Raw genomic sequence first — 18,659 nt, 5'->3', positions numbered from 1 at the left:
GCCAATGAATCAGGAGTGCTGATTGGTCAAGTCATAGATGAAATCATAGGGAGTCTAAGCTGTCCTCTTGGGCTGAGTCAGTTCCTGATTGGAGACCACAAGATCAGATGAGCCAGTTTATCTGGGTAGTGTCAGCTGTTCCATCAAGTGCAGGGTCTACAAAATATCTCAAGCACTGACCTTAGGCTTTACAATAATGATGTTATGCCCAGGAGCAATTTAGGAAGAGTCAGAGTCTTGTAGCCTCTAGCTGCATGGCTCCTAAACTATAATTTCTAATCTTTTGGCTAATTTGTTAATCTTACAATGGCAATCTAGTCCCCAGGAAAGAAGGGGGTTTGCCTTGGATTGTCTTTGTTTTAAACTATAAACTGTGGACTAAGTTCCTCCCAAAGTTAGTTCAGCCTATGCCCGGGAATGAACAAGGACAGCTTGAGGGTTACAAGCTAGATGGAGTTGGTTAGGTCAGATCTCTTTCACTGCCTCGGTTACAATTTTGCAATGGTGGTTTCACTGTTGTTGTCTTTCTTCTTCATGGCGGACTCAGCAGTCAGAGTAAACTTGATAGCATGGTGGTCAACCTTGTTTCTCCTGGGGGGCACTCTTCTGGGTATATTTGGGCAGCTTTCTGAGTTGCAGTGTCTTGAGCCGCCAGAAGGTGGGCAATGTGGGGATTTTCCACTTTTTTGTGTCAACAGACACCTTTCAGCACTACCTCTGCGCCTTCAAAGCCTTTGCTTTGGTTTCAGCTTTAGGAGGGGCAGGAGCTTTCTCCTTGCCTTCAGTGCCATCTTGTGAAAAAGTGAAAATAACGTTTTTAAAAAGGGCATCTGGGTTTAGTCAAGTCCTATATCCATTGTTGACAGTGCAAAAGTTCAAGCTTCCTTTTCTCTAACCAGAAGCAGGAGCAGTACAGTCTTTACCTGAAGCCCAGTATCCTAATTATTACAGGCTACATACCCTCTAAACCTGATTATAAGGCTCTCTTGGAGATTTGACAAGCTGCCCAACATCTTAATAAATTCCTTTTCAACTTAAACTAGATACTGTATGTTCTGTTGTTTGCAGATTTGAATACCGGCCACTTTTTATTCTAATAGTTTCAATTGCCTGTCTTTGTCTCCTGAGGGATATGGGAGAGTGATAAGTAAAGCTAAAATGTATCTCTACACACTGAAGCCACTGAAGAAATTGGCATAAAGCTAGAAATTAATAAATGGATATTCAATCTACCTCAAGAATATCTTTGTTATGCCACTGACTATAGCCTCTTGGGCACTTGGAAGCAGAGAGACTGGGATCTATGCTGCTTTATGATTATTAATGCTCTTCACTTTCTCTCTTTTTTTTGAGATGGAGTTTTGCTCTTGTTGCCCAGGCTGGAGTACAGTAGGGAGTTCTCAGCTCACTGCAACATCCACCTCCCGGGTTCAAGCAATTCTCCTGTCTCAGCCTCCCAAATAGCTGGGATTACAGGCGCATGCTACCATGCCCAGCTAATTCTTGTATTTTTAGTAGGGGGGGGTGGGGTTCATCATGTTGGCCAGGCTGGTCTTGAACTCCTGACCTCAGATGGACCACCTGCCTCAGCCTCCCAAAGTGCTGGGATTACAGGCGTGAGCCACCACACCCGGCCAATGTTCCTCACTTTCTCAGATATTTTTATTGTTGTTGTTATTCTGAAATCCTTAGGAAACCAGAACTCTTAGGTATCCTTCTGTGTCTAGAACACGAATTCTGCTTCTATACCTCATTAATATAGTGATACACAGCAGTGACCTCCCTCAGAACCCCTAATCACAGCCCATACTGGTTCTCAGATGAAAGAACCATTGCGTGCAAATCTCTCCTGATGTTAAGTGCAGTTTACATAAGGGCTCTGAAAGAGGGCTGCTGAAGAGAGCTTTATAAATACCCTATGTTATAGGAAGATCAGGGTGGACAAGACAACAGGCAAAGGACTGGAAAGAAAGCAAGAGAAAAGAACAAAATATATACTTCAGATAAAAGAAATAAGATTTATAGAAATTATTTTGGCCTAAGTAAAAGAAGGAGAAAGAGACCCAGAGCAGGATCTTTAAGAATCTCAGTCAATATTTTCCATATTTCTCTTACTATGACTTTGTATTAAATGTGTATGTGGGTGGGGATCCTTGCTGGTATTGAGATTTTATACCTAATTTATTCAGGTTATACTATGAATAAATTAATTTACAAAGTTTATAAAAGGAGAACTACGGCCGGGCGCGTGGCTCAAGCCTGTAATCCCAGCACTTTGGGAGGCCGAGGCGGGTGGATCACGAGGTCAAGAGATCGAGACCATCCTGGTCAACATGGTGAAACCCTGTCTCTACTAAAAAAAAAAAAAATACAAAAAAGTAGCTGGGCATGGTGGCGTGTGCCTGTAATCCCAGCTACTCAGGAGGCTGAGGCAGGAGAATTGCCTGACCCCAGGAGGCGGAGGTTGCGGTGAGCCGAGATCGCGCCATTGCATTCCAGCCTGGGTAACAAGAGCTAAACTCCATCTCAAAAAAAACAAAAAACAAAAAATAAAAAACAAAAAACAAAAGGAGAACTACACGAACAACTGCAATTGAATGATATTTTATGTTGGTCCAAAATAGAAATAGACAGTTTTATTATACATCTTTTTCTTGATCCTAGTTTTATGTTTGGGATTAAAATGTATCTATAAAAGCACTTTTAAAGTTTTTTATTTTATTTTATTTTATTTATTTTTTAAAGACGAGGTTTCACCGTGTTGGTCAGGCTGGTCTTGAACTCCTGACCTCAGGTGATCCACCCACCTTGGCCTCCAAAGTGCTTGGATTACAGGCGTGAGCCACCGCGCCTGGCCTAAAAAAATTTTATTTACTTATTTTTTTTTGAGAGATGGGGTTTCACTATGTTGGCCAGGCTGATCTTGAACTCCTGACCTCAGGTGATCCAGCCACCTTGGCCTCCCAAAGTGCTGGGATTACATGAGCCACTGCACATGGCCTTACAAAAGCACTTTAAAAAAAATTAAGATTCGATAGAGGGAATTGTCAGAGGTACACATGAAACCGCCTTTGCAAAATTATGACTGAGACAGCGAAAAAGATTTAACTTAACCCCATCTTTCTTTTAACCTCGTTGTTAGAAGCAAGCTGTCCTTGATCATTCCTGGGCTTAGGCTAAACTAACTTTGGGAGAAACTTAGTTTATAGTTTAAACAAAGACAGTAACAGCCCTTTTCCAAAGCAGACCTCCTTCTTGCCTGGCAACTAGATTGCCTTTGTAGGATCAACATTAGCCACAAGATTAAAAATTATGGTTTAGGAATCATGCAGCTGGAGGATACCAGATTCTGACCCTCCCTAAACTGCTCCTAAGATCAGTACTTGAGATATTTTGCAGACCCTGCGCTTGATGGATGAACTGGCACCACCCAGATCAATAACTAGCTCATCTGATCTTGTGGCCCCCCCCCAGGAACTGACTCAGCCCAAGAGGGCAGCTTAGACTCCCTATGATTTTCATCTCTGACCAATCAAGCACTCCTGGCTCACTGGCTTCCCTGACCCACCAAGTTATCTTTAAAAACTCTGCTCCCTGAAGGCCCAGGGAGACTGATTTGAGTAGCAATAAAACTCCCATCTCTTGCACAGCTGGATCTGAGTGAGTTACTCTTTATTGCAATTCCCCTGTCTTGATGAATTAGCTCTATCTAGGCAGCTGACAAGGTGAACCCCACTGGCGGTTACACACATGCTGACTTGCATAATGGTTCCCCTTCATAGTCTTGTCATTGTTTCTTCTCTATCATCTAAAATTTTTGCCATTATAGATTAAGACTTTTGAGAAAAACAAAAAACAAAAACAAAACTCCCAGGCAAGTTGGAGTAGCTCTGGGTCTGCCAAAGGCCACCTACTTTTCTGTTACACTTTTTGGTTTGGAATCTACTATAACACCCCCCGTTTCTCATGATGATTTTGATTTGCTACAATCCTGAGAAAGAGGTAGCAACTTAAATTATTATTAAAAAAATTTTAATGAAAAAGATGAAGCTCAAAGAGGTTAAGTGACTTGCTCAAGGTCACAGAGCAGTAAAAAGATCTCATCTCCCACATCAGAAACAGAGTAAGCCTGCCTAACACATCAGCTGAGAGAAAAGAGAGCCCTGGGGAATTTTCTCTAATCACCCCACATTAGCTACGTAGCACAGATTGCTTTCTACTTCTCAAACCCCATTGCACTTACCATCTGCAAAATTCACTTGAGTTCTTCCTCATATTTTTTCTTTGTCTTGCTTTTAAGTGCTTAGTAAGTTAATAGGTAAATGCTGTGTGCGCGCATGTGCACGTGCGTGAGCACTTGTAATCCCCTAATTAATCATACAAATATTCGAAACAAATTAGGCTTGTACTCTTACAAAATTTAGCACAGTTTAAAATAAAAATTTAAAATTAATTTTTATTTTAATTTAATTAGATTAGATGATAGCATAGAAAGTACAGACTTTGACCCTAAGAAGGTATAGAGAAAAGGAAAATTTTAGCAGAAGTAGGCCAGGTACCTTCTTGCCTATTGAATCCATCACTATTATTTTAACCATTCTTTTGCCAACATACTTGGTACATCTTGTCTTTATTGTTGCACATGACTGCACCAACCATAATCCTGGATCAACCTTAAAGTCAGCCTTCTTTGTTCCTTACGTTTGTTAGTCTAGAGACAAGGTTACAAGCAACAGAAAGATGATCTTACACTTGCTTAAGTAATAAAGGATATTTGGACTAAAAAGTCCAAAGGTAAAACTGGCTTCAAATGAAGTTTGATCTTGCAGCTCAAATGACGTGAGTAAAAGCAAGTTTCTTTTTGTGTTTCTGCTCTGCTTTTTTCAGGCGTGGCTTCATTCTCAGGCCAAGCCCTGACTATCCTAAGAGGCCTGTTACTCAATCCCTTTGCTTTCATATCCAGCAGGGAAAAGCAAAAACGTGACCCAGTACTGACAGTAAAAACCCTAAGTCACATGCCCACCATTTACCTAATTCCTCAGTTCAGGTAAATGGGACAAACTGATAAGCTTAAACTCAGTTCTGTGTCTAACATTAAAGCTGAAGATTGAATAATTTCCTTAGAATCACATGGATCCTCAAATGGAAATCAGTAGTTACTGGAAAGAAGGAAATTGATATAAATAACATATGTCCTCCATTTTTATTTATCTTGGCTGGTAGGTATTAATAGAAGAAATCAAACAACTTTGTAGAATTCACCAATGAAAATTTGTGCTCTCTAATGTCTGCAGAATTATTAATTACTCTCCCCTCCCTCACTTGTCACTCTCTGTAAGGTATTTTTCCTCCCTTTATTAACTTGATCAAGTATGTCTCTTTATAAAAATGAAAAACAAAGGTCACTGAAACCAATGCCTTTTTATTTTTGAGAGCGAGTCTCGCTCTGTTGCCCAGGCTAGAGCGCAGTGGTAGAATCTCAGCTCACTGCAACCTCCACCTCCTGGGTTCAAGCGATTCTCCTGGCTCAGCCTCCCCAGTAGCCTGGATTACAGATGCATGCCACAATACCTGGCTAATTTTTGTATTTTTAGCGGACATGGGATTTCACCATGTTGGCCAGGGTGGTCTCCAACTCCTGACCTCAGGTGATCCACCTACCTCGGCCTCCCAAAGTGCGGGATTATAGGCATCAGCCATCACGCCTGGTCACCAATACCATTTAACCGCTGTCCCATTTACCTCCCCTCACAGCCAAGCTCTCGCATTCTATATACACTGTAAACCATGTTAAAGTGAGACAAAAATAAGATCACTCTGCAACCCACAAAACATTGAGCAACCTTCTCTCCCAGCTAATATAAGTGACTGGTACTTCCTTACCAATCCTTCCTCTAGTCTCCCCTTTCCATAGATAAGATTTACAAAGACAGTAACAGCCCTTTCCCAGGGTATGAGATACCCAATCATAGAATTGCCTTCACTTTTTGATAGTAACTGTTTCCTCAGACTCCCCAAAATTATCCAGTGGAAGGTCAAACCCTCTAAATAGGTTCTAATGCCTTCTAACTGCAATGCCTCTCAGTTCCCCATGATGAGTGTTCTCCCTATTTACAACAGTAATAAAACCAGCTTGTTCAATTAATGATGTGTTTCTGGTGGCCTTTGGCTAGAGGGTGTTGACAGTCCTCACTGTATTTGTCACAGTATCTACTGAAGTCTATTGAAGTAGCCTTCATGTCTCCTTGAATTATTCCAACATCCTCCAAATGGTTTTCCCTGTCCCCAGTCTTATTTTCTCCAATTGATATTCCAGACTCCTTGCCAAAGTGATCTTTTCAAAACTCAGATATGATTATGTCACTCATCGCCCCCATATTCCTAAGAATAAAGTCCAAACACAATAGCCTGGCCTGTGTGATTCTCCTTGATCTAGTTCCCCAAACACACCAGTCTTATCAGTCACCAGCTCCCTAACTCCAGTTCCATGCGCCAGCCTTGAGGAACTTGCTTGCTGCCCTTCCAAAACATTTGTCTGAACTCTAGAATGCCTTTTAGACCTCTCCTGATGCCGAGAAATTTCATCTAGCTAACTTTTACTTGTTCTTAAAGACTTAGCTCAAGCATTTCTCATTCAAGTACTGAGAAGCCTTCTAGAATACCCCCAGAAGTCACTGGTTTGTGTGTGATACTCACATTGCACTGTATTTACTTACTTGTTTTCCTTATGAGGTTATCAACTTCTTGAGGTCTAGAATTTTGTTATTCATCCTGATATTCTCTGGCAGTGGACCCTACTCAAGGTTCTTCTCCTGCAATGTTTGAGAACAGAAATTGTGGTGTCAGAAGTTCTTCTGCTATTCCTGGAAATGGAAGTTGGGGTTGGGAGCTAAAAGCCAGAAATAATAAATGTCTTGCAATATACTGGATAGCTCTGCACAAAGAATCATCTCACCCAAAATGCCAGTAGCACATCCATTAAGAAACACTATAGGTTCTCAGTAACTGTTAGCTTAGGAATGAATAAATGAACATAAATGAATAAGTAAAATAAAGTAAAAGTGAAAGAATACATTAATGAATAACGGAAAAGGGAAAAGCAGCCTGAGCATTTAGAGACAAAAATGTACCCTAAGGAGAGGCACCAATGGGAGATTCATGCCTCGACAACTTAAAATTCTGTCTTCGTCATGTTCTCAGCCCTTTCCTCTAAAGCTGTGAGTGCAAGGTGCACTGAATTGAAAGAACTGATTAAAGTGAGGCCAGTGCGGTGGCTCATGCCTGTATTCCCAGCACTTGAGAGACGAAGACGAGTGAATCACTTGAGGTTAGGAGTTTGAGACCAGCCTGGACACCCTGGTGCAACTCCATCTCTACAAAAAAATACAAATATTAGTGAGGCATGGTGGTGGACACCTGTAATCCCAGCTTCTTGGGAGGCTGAGGCACCAGAATCACTTGAACCTAGGAGTGGAGGTTGTAGTGAACTGAGATTGCACCACTGCCCTCCTGCCTTGGCTATAAAGCAAGAAAGACTCTGTTTTAAAAAAAAAAAAAAAAAAAAAAAAAAAGAGCGGGGCGTGGTGGCTCACGCCTGTAATCCCAGCACTTTGGGAGGCTGAGGCGGGTGGATCACGAGGTCAAGAGATCGAGACCATCCTGGTCAACATGCTGAAACACCATCTCTACTAAAAATACTGCCGGGAGCGGTGGCTCAAGCCTGTAATCCCAGCACTTTGGGAGGCCGAGGTGGGTGGATCACAAGGTCGAGAGATCGAGACCATCCTGGTCAACATGGTGAAACCCCGTCTCTACTAAAAGTGCAAAAAATTAGCTGGGCATGGTGGCACGTGCCTGTAATCCCAGCTACTCAGGAGGCTGAGGCAGGAGAATTGCCTGACCCCAGGAGGCGGAGGTTGCGGTGAGCCGAGATCGCGCCATTGCACTCCAGCCTGGGTAACAAGGGCGAAACTCAGTCTCAAAAAAAAAAAAAAAAAAAAAAATACAAAAATTAGCTGGGCATGGTGGCGCACACCTGTAGTCCCAGCTACTCGGGAGGTTGAGGAAGGAGAATTGCTTGAACCCAGGAGACGAAGGTTGCGGTGAGCCGAGATGGCGCCATTGTACTCCAGCCTGGGTAACAAGAGCGAAACTCCGTCTCAAAAAAGAAAAAAAAAAAGAAAGAAAGATAAAGAAAAGTGAAAAGACTCACATGACAACATCTGGGGTGGAGGAAAAATCAGGCTATCTCAATGTGAGAGGGTAGGCTTTTTTACAAGGCCTCTGAGACCATTTGGTCTATGACATTTACGTCACCTTTTTCAAGACAAGACCATCTATTTGTGACTTGAATTTTTTATTCAACCACTTAACCTAAGGCCCATTACTTGAAGTTTATTGTTGCTGCAAATTAAAATCCGCAGGGAGCAGACATGCACTACGGTTTTATTTGCCAACATAAGTGCAGTGTGACTCACATCCTCCCTTCAGGGGGATCTTAGCGAGGTAAAACTTTTCCAGGGCTCAACTTTTCCTGGAATAGCTTTGTCATTAAAGACATAGGCACTGAATCAAAAGCTAATTGAATCAAAACTGTGGATAATTTAATCTGGAATTCTAGACCCATTAGTGCATAAATAATTGACATCAAGTGTCTTTTATGCAAGGATGCCAACTGTTTCTGGGTCCCACAGCTATCATTGCCAGTTTTAAAGACAGTATTTTAAACTTCTTCAATCTGTTTACACATCCAGTAACATAAAGATTTCAATGTAATGCCAACCCATAATATTAGCTGATGATTATGACCTAAACTGTATTTCAAAAAATAAGAGGCATTCATTAAAAGGGTTTGAAAAAATTTTACTCACACTTTTCTTGGAAATATTTTTCTAAACTTCAATTTTAATAAAGAAAATACCAGTAAAGTCTTCTTATAAGGATGACCATGAAGGACTTCTATTCATCTTTAATAAATGTAGACCCAACTCTAAGTGTTCTGCTTCCTCACTTCCTACTTAAAGGAAGGGGGGAAAAAAAAATCTCACTTCCTTTTCTTTACCATTCTTTTGAGACCTATCAAACTGGTAAACTACTCCATACTAATCTATTAATAGCAGCTACTGGGGCACTGAAATTGCCGTTTAGTGATGATACCTTAATTCACTAAATTCATTAGTAAATCTAGTACTAGAAATGTTTTCAGGTACTAGTTCAGGAGAGAGAGATTTGGGAACAGATCAGCTCTAAAGCAAGCATTACCTGGAGTTCTTCAATTTATATTAATGCTGTGCAAGATGATTCTGTGAAAGAAAAATAAATTTTGGGACCCACCCCCCAAAACAATAAGCCAAAAGGAAAAGTCAAGCTGGGAATTGCTTAGGGCAAATCTGTCTCCCATTCTATTCCTACAAAAGACAGCTGCTAAGATAAAAAGCTACATACCTCTCTCAAAAGGAATTTCCTGGTAGAGAAAGGACAGAGAGAACTCAAAGTCATCTCTCTGCTCACAGAGATAAATGCATCTAATTGCCTGCTTTGGAAAGGCTAATCAGAAGCTCCAGAGAATGCAATCCTATTTCTCTTACCTACCTATGACCTGGAAGTCCCCTCCCGGCTTTGAGTTGTCCTGCCTTTCCACACAGAACTAATGTACATCTTACATATATTAACTGATGTCTCATTCTCTCTAAAATGTATAAAACCAAGCTGTGCCTCAACCACCTCGAGCACATGTCATCAGGACCTCCTGAGGCTGTGTCATGGGTATGTGTTCTTAACTTGGTAAAATAAACTTCCTAAATTGACTGAGACCTGTTTCAGATAAAGATAGCTTCTCAGATTTTACTTTGCAGGAAGCTGCTATCTACCTATAATAAGCAAAGCTCATTAAGACTAGTTGAATGCATATAAGAATTATACTAAGGGCCGGGTGTGGTGGCTCAAGCCTGTAACCCCAGCAGGGATTTGGGAGGCTGAGGCGGGTGGATCACGAGGTCAAGAGATCGAGAACATCCTAGTCAACATGGTGAAACCCCATCTCTACTAAAAATACAAAAAATTAGCTGGGCATGGTGGTTTGTGCCTGTAGTCCCAGCTACTTGGGAGGCTGAGGCAGGAGAATTGCCTGAACCCAGGAGGCGGAGGTTGCGGGGAGCCGAGATCGCGCCATTGCACTCCAGCCTGAGTAACAAGAGCGAAACTCCGTCTCCTAAAAAAAAAATAATAATAATAAAATAAAAAAATTATATTAAACCCAATGAAACATATCTATTGAGCATATTATATACTTAGACACTCTGTTATCCAATGCAGAGGATTCAGGAAATGCAATTTAAAATTTAGCATGGAGATTAAGGTAGATCTATAACTATTATTGATGGTAAAGTGAGACACTGTCATAAAGAGACAATGAAATTGTGGGACTACAAAAAGAGAGCGAGATCACATTCAGTTGAAAGGAGCAGGGGAAACTTCTGTTTTTTTTTTGTTTTTTTTTTTTTTTGAGACAGAGTTTTACTCTTGTCCAGGCTGGAGTGCAGTGGCATGACCTCGGTTCACTGCAACGTCTGTCTCCTGGGTTCAAAGAATTCTCCTGCCTCACTCTCCCGAGTAGCCAGAATTACAGGCGCCTGCCATCACACTTGGCTAATTGAAAGTTTCTAATGAAGTTATCTGTGAAAGAACTGAGGGATAAATAGGAGCACCGGAAAGTAATCTATTTTTTCCATAATTGCTAAAGTACAGAAAAATTATAAAAGACTTCGAAATGCATCAAAAGATTACTGATGATTTCAACAGAAAATTAGGTGGTTTAGACAGGGTCATTGCTCCTTTCATTGTCTTTGAGATATTTTACAACTCTGCAAATTATAGATCATGGATAGCAATGCAAAATAACTGACTCAAAAACCTGCAAATTAATATTGTCAGGTGTAAATACAATTGATTTCTTTACTTCCATTCCTGTAATAAGCAAGTTTTGTGTTTATTTACTTATATATTTTTTAAAAATATAAGCTCTCAAATAAGTGATTATATTCCTGTTCATGATTGCAGACATTTACAAAATCATAACATCTGAGTTCACCTTAAGAAATAACTTACAACCAGGTGGGGTGGCTCACGCCTGTAGTCCCAGCTACTCAGGAGGTTGAAGCAGGAAAATTCCTTGAACCCGAGAGGCGGAGGTTGTAGTGTACCTAGATCACCAAGCCTGGACAGATTCCTTTGTTTAAATATATATTGTGGAAGGCTGGGCGTGGTGGCTCACGCCTGCAATCCTAGCACTTTGGGAGGCCAAGGTGGGCAGATCATGAGGTCAAGAGTTCAAGACCAGCCAGGCCAACATGGTGAAATGCCATTTCTACTAAAAATACAAAAATTAGCTGGGCATGGTAACTCACGCCTGTAATCTCAGCTACTCAGGAGGCTGAAGCAGGAGAATCGCTTAAACCCAGGAGGCAGAGGTTGCAGTGAGCTGAGATTGCACCACTGCATGCCAGCCTGGACGACACAACAAGACACCGTCTTGAAAAACAAATAAATATACACTGTAATGAATAATTTTCCTTTGTGGTAGTTCTGTGTTGGGCTGGCTCATTGTGGTTTACATGAGGGGACTTGGTAATGGATCACACACTCACTGTTATGCAAGGGGAGTAACTCTGAAAAGGATTTAAAAAACTTTCCTCAATTTTGCCATCATCCCTGAACCCAGTTGATTACTCAGGCTCATTTTATCAGGAGAATTCTTAGAAATACTGTCCATATCTCCCGAGCCTACAAGCCATTCATGTGATGTGACTCCATTCCTCCTACTAAACCCATGGGATCATCTGACCCAGGTCCCACTGGAGAATTACGTCTGTTAGGTGTAGGACGTACTGCATTCATTCAAGTATACATGTTATCTCCAGAGTTGGTTAAATGTGATAGACTAGACATGACGCATGTTCCTGTGGACCTCATCTCCTGGAGGACTTACGTAATTCCCAGGAGATGTTGAGGAGTATGGTACTGAATTGGCATTTGTTGGGTTTGACCAAGCTCTGCCACCAAACAGACCCATGTTCATTCTAGGCATTCCAGAGCCACCTAAAGCATTCACTGGGCATCTCATCGTACCTTCATAATTCTGTACTGTTGGAAAACAGATGCTTAGTCTGCAAAGAAAAATCAGCACTGAAACAAAGGATTGCTTAGGAAGTAATTTTTATCTTTTTTACCTCCTGCACTACAGGAAGGATACGCTTGCTAGCCATCTTGCCAAGACAGTACAATGAATAAAGGAGGAGCAGACATGTTTATCCCTTACACATTTGGGGTCATCCTTACTGCTGTGTCTGATCACCGTTGGCTGGAGCTAGACCTCACAATCTAAACTAAAACCTGATTGGCTAATAACTTAAAACTTTTCTAATCAGATAAAAGTAATAGTGAGCGGGACATGCCCGTGAGCACGTCCAGCACAGATATTTTGGTTAAAGTACAAGGACATAGAATATACTATGTGTTCGTAAGCACGGGATGTCTAACAGCTACATAGGATACGGCTTAACAAAGAGTTATTAGCACACTTATGATTTATTCTTTAACATGAAAGGAAACTTTAAAGAGGAACTTTTAACTTGCCACGGTACTGATAACCAAGGGTCAAACTGCAGCCCTCAGGGAACCACTCCTCTTGGAGGAGTCATTCTCTGCATCAGCCCACTCATACTTAAAAGTCCTTGTGGTCAAGTTGGGTTACACTGGGAGTCATGACTGACTTCCTGGGATACTCCCAAGTGCCTGTGTAGGTATCCTCAATAGGAACTTTGAACCTCCAGGGTGCCGGGGTGACATAAAAGAATCATAATGGGGCCAGGCATGGTGGCTCACACCTATAATCCCAGCACTTTGGGAGGCTGAGGCGGGTGGATCACGAGGTCAAGATATCAAGACCATCCTGGTCAACACGGTGAACCCCCATCTCTACTAAAAATACAAAAATTAGCTGGGCATGGTGGCATGTGCCTGTAGTCCCAGCTACTCGGGAGGCTGAGGTCAGAGAATTGCTTGAACCCAGGAGGCGGAGGCTGCAGTGAGCTGAGATTGCGCCACTGCACTCCAGCCTGGGTAACAAGGGTGTAACTCCATCTCAAAAAAAAAAAAAAAAAAAAAGAAAGAAAGAAAGAAAAAATCATCATAATAGAAGGTTTTTTTTTTTTTTGTTTTTTCATAATGGAAGGTTTTTGTTTCACTTGAGGGTTCACATGCTTCCCTTGTCTCTGGAACTGCTGAATAGAGTGCCCAAAATATACAACACCAGGTCCTGGTGTTTCCCCCAATGTGATTATTTTCTCCATCTTATCTCTGATAAAAATGTTAGGGGTGATTTCTCAGCTCCTACATGGAGCAGATATTCATATATGTGAAGTGCTAACTTCACCCAGGTCTGGCTGTCAGATGGGATAATGCTGCTGTTACTCTTGCCTTTACTGTACATTCTTGTGCTGAGAGTAACTCTCACTGTCATGCACCTGTTAGCCCATGACAGCCTCCCTGGGAACAGCCCTGACCCCATGGTGACCCATGTAGCCACCCTCACTATTGGCAGCCTCACACCAATGCCTTTTGCATTTGTTTATATATTTGTTTCCTCATTGTTTATTATATATGTGATATATTTAATTCTCTTATGAATCAATTATAGCATCTTACAGCTTCCCTCATTAATTAAAGAGCTATATAAAATCTTTGACATGTGTTAATTTTATAAATATATAAAAGTTATAATTGTATCCGATTTTAAAAATTAGTCTTTAACACATTTCATCTATGTATAATTTTGAGTAACTCTTTCTTCTTCCTTTCTTTGTCTGGAGACAGAATCTTGCTCTGTCACCCAGGCTAAAGTGCAGTGGCATGATCTCAGCTCACCACAATATCCACCTCCTGGGTTCAAGCAATCTCCTGCCTCAGCCTCCCAAATAGCTGGTACTACAGGCTCACACCACCATGCCCAGCTAAATTTTTGTATTTTTAGTAGAGATGGGGTCTCACTGGGTTGCCCAGGCTGGTCAAATTCCTGACCTCAGGCAATCCACCTGCCTCGGTCTCCCAAAGTGCTAGGACTGCAGGCATGAGCCACTGGGCTGAGTAACTTTTTATTAATATAACTTTTCTACTTTTCCCTTACTTTGAGCACTTTCATTTTTAATTTTTTTAATTAATTAATTTTTTTAGATGGAGTCTGGCTCTATGGCCCAGGCTAGAGTGTAGCGGCACAATCTTGACTCACTGCAACCTGCGCCTCCTGGATATAAGCAAATCTTCTATCTCAGCCTCCTAGGTAGCTGGGATTACAGGTGCATGCCACCATGCCTGGCTAATTTTTGTATTTTTAGTAGAGACAGGGTTTCACCATGTTGGTCAGGCTGGTCTCGAACTCCTGACCTTAGGTGATCCACCTACCTCGGCCTCCCAAAGTGCTGGGATTACAGGCATGAACCACTGAGCCCGGCCTCTTTGAACACTTTAATACAGACCTAAAACTGTATATAGTATGTGTGGGAATATGTAGGTGGACGTAAAGGATGAGATTAAGAGTTTTTCTTGTAAAGATCCAGCACTCCCAGAATCTTTCTTACCTAAAATTCAAACCAAAGATGATTGAAACAGAAGTTCTGAATCAGGAGGTTGTTTTGTAGTCCTTGGTTTCTAAGTGAAAATAAAGCATTTACTTGAAAAAATAGATATTAAATGTAGAATATATTTTCTTTTTCTTTTTTTTTTTTTTTTTTTTTTTTTTGAGATGGGGTTTCATCGTGTTGGCCAGGCTGGTCTCGAACTCCTTCCTTCCTTCCCTTCCTTCCCTTCCTTTCCTCCCTCCTTTCCTCCCTCCCTCTCTCCCTCTCTCTCTCTCTCTCTTTCTTTCCTTCTTTTGAGACAGAGTCTCACTCTGTTGCCCAAGCTAGAGAGCAGTGACACAATCTCAAGTCACTGCAACCTCCACCTCCCAGGTTCAAGTGATTTTCCTGCCTTAGCCTCCCTAGCAACTGGGATTACAGGTGTGTGCCGCCATGCCTGCCTAATTTTCGTATTTTTAGTAGAGACGGGATTTCACCATGTTGGCCAGGCTGGTCTTGAACTCCTGATCTCAAGTGATCCACCCACCTCGGCCTCTCAAAGTGCTGGGATTACAGGTGTGAGCCACTGTGCCCAGCCATATTTTAAATTTTCTATAACTAAGTCTTTTACATGTACAAATATCTTTATATGTAAATATAGAAAGATAAATATATACTTATAGATCTCCCTACATAAGTCTCTATTTATTTATAAATATCCCATTTGGGTACAAATCTTATTTATTATTCATATACTTTCTCCACTCTACCAGGACCCTCACTGCTGAGGGTGGCCACATTTTGAGTAGAGAACATCTTTGATTTTTTAGTCTACAGTTGCAGCTGCTGCATTTTTCTTTGATGTCATGTGACCCGTTTGTCACTGCTAGTCCTCTGCTGTTCTGCCATTGACATTACATAAGGTTATGGAATCTTCTGGTCCATCTCCTAGTCAAGCCTTACATACATCTTCCCTCAGAGGACTGTCTGCTAGCAGTCTAGTTTCTCCCCACTACCTATGTTCAGCCCAGAACAGAACATCAGATTCCTCATGTTACGGCCCTAGTGCCCAGTTTGTCAGCAGCACTAACATTTCCACACTGAGTTTTCTCCTTGCAAAGGTGTGATGTCCAACCAGGCTCAGCCGTTTCCTGGTGGAACCCATAATATCCGTCCTTCCCAGTTTTTATCAATGTACCTCTCACCTATCCCTAATACTCAGGAATTACTCCGTCTCCCTGTTTGAACATACAGTTATATTGTTTCTACAGACCTGGATTCTAGACCACGAAGATACAAATAGTTATTTATGTTCATCCCTATTAGTCACCTTCTATTTAGCACCTGAAGCATAAGAAATTCCTGTAAAAATAAGGAGAACTCTAATATGAGAGGTCATCAATAGCTTAGCTGTCTCAGCAGCATTTGAGTTTATAAGATGGAATCTCCTTTCATCTCTTAATTATGGCCATAAAACTAATGAAACTTTAAAAAGAAATCTAGACTCGATAAATAGGTTTTTGACACCTCCTACTGTCGCCAGGCTGGAATGCAGTGGCGCCATCTGGGCTCACTGCAACTTCCCCCTCCCGGGTTCAAGCAATTCTCCTGCCTCAGCCTCCCAAGTAGCTGGGACTACAGGCGCACACCATCATATCTGGCTAGTTTTTGTACTTTTAGTAGAGACGGGGTTTCACCATGTTGAGCAGGATGGACTCGATCTCTTGATCTCATGATCCACCTGCCTTGGCCTCCCAAAGTGCTAGGATTATAGGTGTGAGCCACCGTGACTGGCCTGCTTGTTTGTTTTCAAGTGGGGCAAAGAATAAAGCCCAACCTCCAACATCTACTCCTGCTCTAGCTGCATGACATTTACAAAAGCAGAGGCCAGACATAAGTGGACAGATTCCAAGAGGAGGGTCCTCTCATGTACAGCTCCTCTCCTGTCTTACTGTTGGGTCTCATGCTACTTAAGAGGAGCACAAACTAGTTTCTTACAGGTTACTAGAAAGCCAGAATAAATAAAAGGAAGGCTTTGTAAAAGAACCATATTCTCACAAAAACTCTGAGTTAATGCCTACTCAGAAAAGAAAGAAAAAGAGAGATGCCAAAACAGATTATGTATTACTTTAATTGAATCTCTGCATATGATTTGATTAAGGTGTTTTTTGTTGTTGTTGTTGTTTTGCCATATTTAAGGTTACAAGACAGTGTATTCATCACTACTTTACATCATATTATGTTCTGGTTATGTAATTATAAAACAATTAAACTGCCTTCATAAAATTATATGAAAATTCAGTGATTACATTTTAGAAATAAGCTGCTTAATCCCGTTCACTTTCTTTTTTTTTTTTTTTTTTTTTTTTTTGAGATGGAGTTTCGCTGTTGTTACCCAGGCTGGAGTGCAATGGCACGATCTCAGCTCACCGCAACCTCCGCCTCCTGGGTTCAGGCAGTTCTCCTGCTTCAGCCTCCCGAGTAGCTGGGACTACAGGTGTGCACTACCACGCCTGGCTAATTTTTGTATTTTTAGTAGAGACGGGGTTTCACCTTGTTGACCAAGATGGTCTCGATCTCTTATCCTCGTGATCCACCCGCCTCGGCCTCCCAAAGTGCTGGAATTACAGGCTTGAGCCACCGCGCCCGGCCGGGAAATTAGAGATTTGTCCCTTGAATCAGCAGATACATGATATGTCAGGAGGCATCAGGTAAGGTTTGAAAGTCATTCATTTAATTATCTCCTTTCACTTGAAGCATTTTAGACTTGCTCAACCACGTTTTACATTTCAATTCACTTTCACATCTATTAGTTTGTCTGCAAGATCATGCCAAAGCACAACAGGAAAAGGTGCTAAGAAAGTCAAGTCCTCTGAGCAAATTTGGTAGCAATCCACCTCTGTCACCAGCTGGCAAGCAGGCGATGATTGACACATGCAGATTTGATCAGCCTGTCAGAACCTGTACAGGAGAGCCCCTAGGGAAGGCAGAAGTGCTTTGGAAACAGAGCAGCTGGTGAGTGGGATCAGAATGGAGACCTGATCTTGGAAGTTATCTCACAGTCAAAGCAAAGCCAGTTTCAAGTTAGAGATCAGCCTTTAAAAGGACAAGCTGATTCTGGGAAACATGACTCATTTAGGTTAGACAGCAGTTTCTGATTTGGTGATGGTTTTTAAAATTTTTGTTTTCTTTCCATTTTGAACTTTGCTAACAGTGGGTCAACTTCTAAATCTATGGTTATTGTTCTCATAGATGTATATTTTTAATATGCATAATTGAAGATGTCTTTGGTTTTTCATGTCCAGATGTTTGAGAAAGATAAATTTAAGTGAGAAGAGTTGGAAGAGGGGAGCACTATTACGGTTTAGATGACATGATCATTTCCACTTTCTTAGGCTATTAACATTTCCTTTACCTGGTAGAATCAATGTTTTATTTTAGTGTGACAGAAAGAAGTGGGGTAGCAAGAAAAAGTTCAAAGTTAAAATACCAACACAGCAATTCCTCTGGATACTGAAAGAGTTTTCATCATTTCTGGTTCTCCACAAAGCAGATTAAAGCTTAAAACTTTCAATGAAAACAAAGAGACCCCAGGACTGAATTATCCCAATAGAAGGTTAAAAAAATAAAACCAAAAACCCAGAACTAGAATGAAACCTGGAGATTCCAAAGCAGACCCCAAGAGCAGGATTTTGTTTTCTGTGATTAAGTGCAATCACTAGATGATACAGAGCTTTTTTAGGTACCTGGCGCTAGATGGCACCATATAAACACCTTCATTTTCACTTCTCACATCTTCCCAAAGTAGTGAGGAAGGAGGAAAAATATCAGGTAAAGCAATCCTTTTAGTCTTCTTGCAATTGCCGCTGTTTATTAATTTAACTAAACCTTTAATTATAAACCTAAACACCTTGTAACAGATTTTCCAACACCTTAATCCTCTATCAGCAAGTATAGTTCCATTGACAGGAGACTGGCTCAAAGGCAGCTGTACGTTTGTTATTTGACAGATAGGAAGCTGAATAATAAGAAGGCAAGAAAACTGAT

General features: G+C 41.3%; 1 long non-coding RNA gene and 1 pseudogene across 1 annotated transcript in view; both read right to left on the bottom strand.

Annotated features, from left to right (window-relative positions):
• LOC141584292 (uncharacterized) overlaps nucleotides 1-18,659 on the bottom strand; it is a 98,239-nt gene that overhangs the window by 7,388 nt on the left and 72,192 nt on the right. The window contains exon 4 of the long non-coding RNA XR_012517255.1: nucleotides 6,717-6,812. This is a non-coding gene — a long non-coding RNA (uncharacterized LOC141584292). The remainder of the gene's footprint in view (nucleotides 1-6,716; nucleotides 6,813-18,659) is intronic.
• Nucleotides 11,517-13,512, bottom strand: LOC101036631 (single-stranded DNA-binding protein 2-like; annotated as a pseudogene).

Source organism: Saimiri boliviensis, chromosome 4 (genome assembly GCF_048565385.1).
Source record: "Saimiri boliviensis isolate mSaiBol1 chromosome 4, mSaiBol1.pri, whole genome shotgun sequence".
NCBI classification, from domain to species: Eukaryota; Metazoa; Chordata; class Mammalia; order Primates; family Cebidae; genus Saimiri; species Saimiri boliviensis.
This window is presented reverse-complemented; position numbering and strand designations above follow the sequence as displayed.